Raw genomic sequence first — 7,144 nt, forward strand, 5'->3', positions numbered from 1 at the left:
CTCCAAGTCTTCTTTCAACTTCTCAAACCGCTTCTTCATTTTCCTCTCACTTGCTTTCAACCTGCTCGTCAAGTCAGCCAGCATTGTCTCTAACCTTTCTACCATCTCGGTCCGCTGCTCTATCAAGAAATCCATCATACTTCCACTCTGCTCTAAGAGCTCTTCCATAGCTCTAGTCATATCCGGCCCTTCCCTGCCTCTCTCACTTCTTTCCCTAAGTCTTGAAACAGCCTACATATCTATTGTCCACTTTTCCTCACACTTCTTAATGATTAAGTCATCGGTGTATTCCGGAACACCTGCTTGCATAAGTAACTTGTGAATCAGGCCTGGGAAAAAGAGCTTCCCTTGTCTCCTCTTGGAGCAATAAAGAATGGCCTTTTCCACAACATCGCCCACATTGATCGTTTTACCCGTAACCACACAGTACAACAGAATGATCCTCTCAACCGAAATGGAGCTATCGTGAGTAGTCGGATTGAGAGAATATCGAATGAAATTCATCCAAACATTGGCATTGGGCTTTAAATTTGAAGCCCTATAGGTCCGTAACATGTAGTTACTATGGGTATTCCATCCCGATCCGACCTTCCCCAGTTCACTACCAATTTCCTCCAGTTGAGCAAATGAGGCCGATTGTGAGAGCCTCTCAAAATCTGTCTCGGTTGGGGGTGAAAGGCCCAAAAGCTCATTAAAAGCCTTGGCCGAAATGCTCACCCGAACACCCCGAACCTTGATCTTAGTGGTGCTAAAAACACAAGCCTCAGCGTAACATTCTCTAATTAAAGACAAATTAAATGAACTCTTTACCTCACACAATATCTGCCATCCCTGCCTATTGATTACATCTCGGATGAAACTAAATTCATCAAAACTCCTCCTGTCGAACCCTTTATCCGGCAATATTTTTTTGTTCTTTATCTTTGCATATTTTAGTTGTGCAACCTCAGAGCTAAACCCATTAAACTGCATATGTGGCCTAGGAATGGGCCGAGTGTTTGACATGCTACGTGTGGCTCGCACCCGAGACGGACCGACTGTGTCCTCAGGCCTAACTGTGGTCGTGCGAGGTGATTTTCGAGGCGTAAAGACAGTGTGTCTAAGCTGGACAGACGGTGGTGTTCGTCTTAGCCTCTTTTTGAGGGGCTGACCATGCACAGCCTTTGATCTTGTAGCAAAAATCCGTCTCAACCCCTTCCTCTTTCTAGAAGGAATTGGGGTCATATTCCGTACTTCGGCTTCCAAATCAGGCTCTACATCAGCCTCACTGCGTGGTGTCTCATAATCCTCTTGCCTAACATTTAGTTCAATATCATCAAGCCCAATCGGTTCATCCTCACCAATGTGAGGCATGGGATTGGCCAAACCAGTGGCTATGGGCATTTGTGTGCAGGGGTGATTGTACCATGTGAGCAAATATAACTTGGGAGGACTCAACACAGTGGAGGGAGAGCATGGTGGAATAAAAAGCTCATCCTCAGAAGAATCGAAGGTCGTTTCTCCTTCAATCAGTTCATGAGTGCTGGAAATAGGATTTACCTCAACGCCCAAACTAGGGCTCGCAACCGTTGGTGGCGATGATGGTGGCGGTTGGTTGATGTCGATCATCCTTAATGGTGGAGATGGTGGCTCGACAGTGGAATGTGGTAAAGGTGGAGGGGGGTCGTCGATTGAAGGCGGAGACGGTGACGGAGGTCGGCGCGGCGTGCGTCTCGCCCGCGGAGGTGAGCAGTCGGCGATAAGAGGGGTAACAATCGGTGGTCGTGGTGGCGATGGTGACGAGGGAGGAGACGACGAGGATGAGCCATCGGCGACGAGGTCAACTATCTCCGGTTCTCCAGTCGGCCGTGAGGCGGAGGCGCAAGCCCGCCGGTGGTTACTTCGCCGGACCGGCTGTGGTGGGTTTCGAACAGCGGTTCGTTTCATACGGGCCATGGTTTCGAGTAGAGAGGAGAAGTGAGTGGAGTGGTAATATAGATGGTGGTTTTAATGAGAGTGGGTTTGTGGTTTATGGAGAGTGGGTTTGTGGTAATTCAAAATGAGATGGGTGATGTGAACGAAGCGGGTGATGTTAGGCTGATGCAGGCGGCGATGGTAAGTTGGTTATGGGGAAGAGAAAGAGTCATTTCTTCCTTAAACTTTCTAATCTCTTGTACTTGATGGCTTAGCAAGATGTCAAAACTTTGTTTATCCAATGGATAAACATTTATTGTGATGGAGTGGGTTAGGGGAGCATGGGGAACACAATCTGTAAAAAGGGGCTGACAAAGACTGTAGTGATGTAAGGATGAGGTCACTGTGTACTCTCCTGACTTCCTCCAAAGATGCTGAAAATTTTCACATGTGAGCCTCCGAATGCTGCAGCATTGGCAGAACATCAATCTTCCCCTGAAAGATTATTTGCAAACAATACAAGACCAAACTTTATAAAACATAAAAGCTTTAAAACATAAAAGAAAAGAGGGAAAGTATTTACAAACAGATTTGGACTTGAAAAAGTCCAAAAACACCTTCAATCCTAAGGTATAGCCCAATTCTCAGAGCAATGCTCTGGGAATGCTACAGAATCATGAAATACCTTAACTCGCTGCCCATTCACTATAAACACCGTGTTGTCCTCCGGATTAATGAGGTCAACCGCTCCATAAGGGTAAACTTTATGAATAACAAAGGGTCCGGACCACCTAGACTTGAGCTTTCCCGGGAATAGTTTCAACCTAGAGTTAAATAAGAGGACCTTTTGTCCATCTTTCAACTCCCGGTGTTGGATCCTATTATCATGCCATTTTTTCGTYTTTTCTTTATAAAGCTTGGCATTTTCATAAGACATTTGTCTTTGCTCTTCCATTTCACAAAGTTGAAACTTTCTTTTCTTTCCAGCCTCATCCAAAGACATATTGAGCTCTTTGATATCCCAATATGCTTTGTGCTCAAGTTCTAAGGGCAAGTGACATGCTTTTCCGTAGACAAACTTATATGGAGACATACCGATTGGTGTTTTGAAAGCGGTTCGGTAGGCCCACAAAGCGTCGTCTAATTTAAATGCCTAGTCCTTCCTATTGGGCTTGACCACTTTTTCCAAAATGCTTTTGATTTCCCTATTAGAGAGCTCTGCCAAACCATTAGTTTGTGGGTGATAGGTCATGGCAATTTTGTGGTTAACATTGTATTTTTCAAGGACTCCTTTTATTAAATTGTTCATAAAGTGAGTACCCTTGTCACTAATTAGTGCCCTAGGGGTACCGAAACGTGTGAAAATATGTTTTTGGAGGAACTTAACCATAGTTTTTGCGTCATTTGACACACATGCCATAGCCTCCACCCATTTGGAAACGTAGTCAACAGCCACAAGTATGTATTGGCAGTTATTTGATGGAGGGAAATGACCCATAAAGTCTATTCCCCATACATCAAATAATTCAACTTCGAGTATCCCGTTTAATGGCATTTCATTCCTTTTGGAAATGGAGCCACTCCGTTGACACTCGTTGCACCTTTGTGCAAAGTTGTGGGAATCCTTAAAAATGGTTGGCCAATAAAAACCGGACTGTAAAACTTTGGTTGCAGTTCTTTGGCCTCCGAAATAGCCTCCATATGGTGCATGATGGCAATGTTGTAGGATGGCTGTCACTTCAGATTCGGGCACGTATCTTCTCAAAATCTGATCTGCACCAAGCCTAAACAAAAATGGTTCATCCCACAGGTAAGACTTAGCATCATGAAAGAATTTTTTCAACATGTGGCCTGTGTAATCAGAGGGTTTTATTCCACAGGCCAAGAAATTAGCTATATCCGCAAACCAAGGCGCTTTTGGTTGGTCAATCAAGAGGATTCTTTCATCGGGAAAAGTATCACTAATGTCTATTCCTCCTCTCTCGGGCTCTTCCAACCTAGACAAATGGTCCGCTACTTGATTATCTACCCTCTTTCTATCCAGAATCTCTAAGTCGAACTCTTGCAATAAAAGCACCCATCTTATCAACCTTGGTTTTGCATCTTTCTTCGAAATTAGGTACTTGATGGCTGAGTGATCGGTGTGCACAATTACCTTTGTTCCCATCAAGTAGGACCTAAATCTCTCAAAAGCGAAAACTATGGCCAATAATTCTTTCTCAGTTGTGGTGTAATTAATTTGTGCCTCATTCAAAATCTTACTTGCGTAATAGATTGAATGAAACACCTTGTCTTTCCTTTGTCCTAGTACAGCACCTACCGCCCAATCACTAGCGTCACACATGATCTCAAAAGGTTTGTTCCAATCCGGGGCAACTACCACTGGTGCGGTAACCAAAGCTTTTTTCAAAGTTTTGAATGCATTTCTGCATTCATCATTAAAATTGAATTTTTGGTCATGCTGGAAGAGTAAACAAAGAGGTTTTGAAATCTTAGAAAAATCTTTGATAAACCTTCTATAAAAACCGGCATGACCCAAAAAGCTTCTGATTCCCTTAACCGTGGTTGGTTCGGGTAGTTTTTCAATTACCTCAAGTTTTGCCTTATCTACCTCAACCCCTCTTTTTGAAATCAARTGTYCAAGAACAATTCCTTCTTTGACCATGAAATGACATTTCTCCCAATTAAGGACCAAGTCCGTTTCCTCACACCTTTCCAAGCTCTTTTTCAAATTATTYAAACAATTGTCAAATGATGAACCATACACAGAAAAATCATCCATAAATATTTCAATGGATTTTTCAAGCATATCAGAAAAGATGGACATCATGCACCTTTGAAAGGTGGCAGGAGCATTACAAAGTCCAAAACATTCTTCTGAAAGCAATGGTGCCATAGGGACAAGTAAATGTGGTTTTCTCTTGGTCTTCCGGAGAAATGGCTATTTGATTGTACCGTGAATAACCATCTAAGAAACAATAGAATTCCTTTCCGGCTAGCCTATCCAACATTTGGTCAATGAAAGGTAGTGGAAAATGGTCTTTTTGGGTAGCCTTGTTTAGTCTCCTATAGTCCATGCATATTCTCCAACCGGAGACAACTCTAGTAGGGATAAGTTCATTTTTTTCATTCGTGATGACTGTGAACCCTCCCTTTTTAGGAACACATTGGACCGGACTAACCCAAGAACTACTGGCAATCGGAAAAATAATTCCGGTATCTAACCATTTTAAAATCTCCTTTTTGACTACCTCTTTCATGACAGGGTTTAGCCTTCGTTGGGTTTCTATGGAAGTGAAATTTCTATCTTCTAGGATGATCTTGTGTCGGCAAATAAAGGGACTAATCCCTTTAAGGTCAGCAATGGTCCATCCTAAGGCTTTCTTATGCAATTTCAACATGTCCACAAGTTTCTTTTCTTGATGCAATTCTAGGCTAGACGAGATAATGACAGGCAATTTGCCTTCTTCTCCTAGAAAAGCATATTTTAGATGGGATGGGAGTTGTTTCAACTCCAAATCAGGTGGTGATTCTATGGACGGGGTGAAGTCTTTTTGCTCATTATTTTCTAGCAGCTCAAATGCTGCAGCATCCACTGGGACAACATCAGTTCTTAATTCCTCTATTTCCTCAACACTTTCCTCTTTTATTTCCTCATCATATTCTCCTTCCAACTTAAGATTTTTCTGATTCCCTCTTCCAAACACATCTCCTCTATCTCAGATATTCTTGAACACTCTTCAAAGTAATCAGGATACTTTAGAGAGTTGAAGACATTAAAGGTGACTTTCTGGTCTTGGAGTCTCATGGTCAATTCTCCTTTTTGGACGTCTATCAAAGTTCTTCCGGTGGCTAGAAATGGTCTTCCTAAGATAATAGGAATATCCTTATCTGCCTCAAAATCTAGAATGATAAAGTCCGCTGGAAATATGAACTTGTCAACTTGTACCAAAACATCTTCAATTTTCCCCTTAGGATATGCTATGGACTTATTGGCCAATTGGAGTGTGACAGTGGTTGGTCTAGCTTCTTTTATGCCTAAGGTGTTGAAAACAGACAAGGGCATGAGATTGATACTAGCTCCTAAGTCACAAAGGGCTTTCCCTATCTCCTTCCCTCCTATTGAACAAGGAATTGTAAAACTCCCTGGATCTTTTAGCTTAGAGGGTATTCTATTGGTCAAAAGCGCACTACATCCTTCGGTTAGGGCTACAATCTCATACTCAGTCAACTTCTTCTTCTTGCTTAGGATGTCCTTCAGAAACTTGGCATAACTAGGCATTTTCTCAATTGCCTCAACAAGCGGGATGTTGATGTGCAATTCTTTAAACACATCCAAGAATTTCTTAAATTGTAGTTCCTCTTTTTGATTCCTCAACCTTTGGGGGTAGGGAACATAAGGAGGTACTGGTTTTATTACATTCTTACTTGGATGAGTTGAGCAAGATGGGTCTTGAGTGCCTTGGGTCTTTGTGGTGCCCTTCRGAGKTTCAGATGAAMTGTTAACATCAAGCTTAGGGGTCTCTAAAACCTCAGTTTCTTTTGACTTTTCTAGAGCATCCTTAGGAAAGAGTAATGGAAAGTCTGATCTAGGGGGGACATAAGTGGTGGTCTCTAATGCCTGTTTCTCTAAGGGTAAGACCGGGCTTTCTTTGGCAGAAACCAATGTTGTAGCATCAGTTTCTGTCAAAATTGGTGCACTATATTTGGGCACTTGTTCTTTCAACTCCTTCCCACTCCTAAGGGTCACTACTTTCACATGTTCCTTACCTAGGTCTCTAGGGACTTCTGTATTACTGGGCAAGGTTCCACGGGCTCAATTGTTTAGGTTAAGCGCGAGTTGACTGACTTGAGTCTCTAAATTCCTGATGGCCGCACTTTGTTGATTTATTAAAGGTTGGTTTTGTGCAAAGAGTCCTTTAATCATTGCTTCCAAAGAAGATGATTCTGACTGTGGAGGAGGTTTATTCTGAAAAGGTGGTTGTGAGTTTTGAAAACCTTGTTGGTGATTCTGAGAGTTAGAACTGTTTCCATGATGTTGCGGTTGGAAATTAGAAGTTTCTTGTTGTTTATGGACTGGTGGGTTTAAACTGGGACTGTTCCAAGAAAAGTTCGGATGTTGTTTCCAGCTGGCATTATAGGTATTGGAATAGGGATTAACTCGGTTATGAACATAGTTTACTGATTCAGCATTGTGAGGACAGTGTTCATACGAGTGTTCCCCACCACAGCACACACATTGCACAGATAG

This window comes from Cynara cardunculus (genome assembly GCF_001531365.2).
Source record: "Cynara cardunculus var. scolymus isolate 2C chromosome LG 8, CcrdV1, whole genome shotgun sequence".
NCBI lineage: Eukaryota > Viridiplantae > Streptophyta > Magnoliopsida > Asterales > Asteraceae > Cynara > Cynara cardunculus.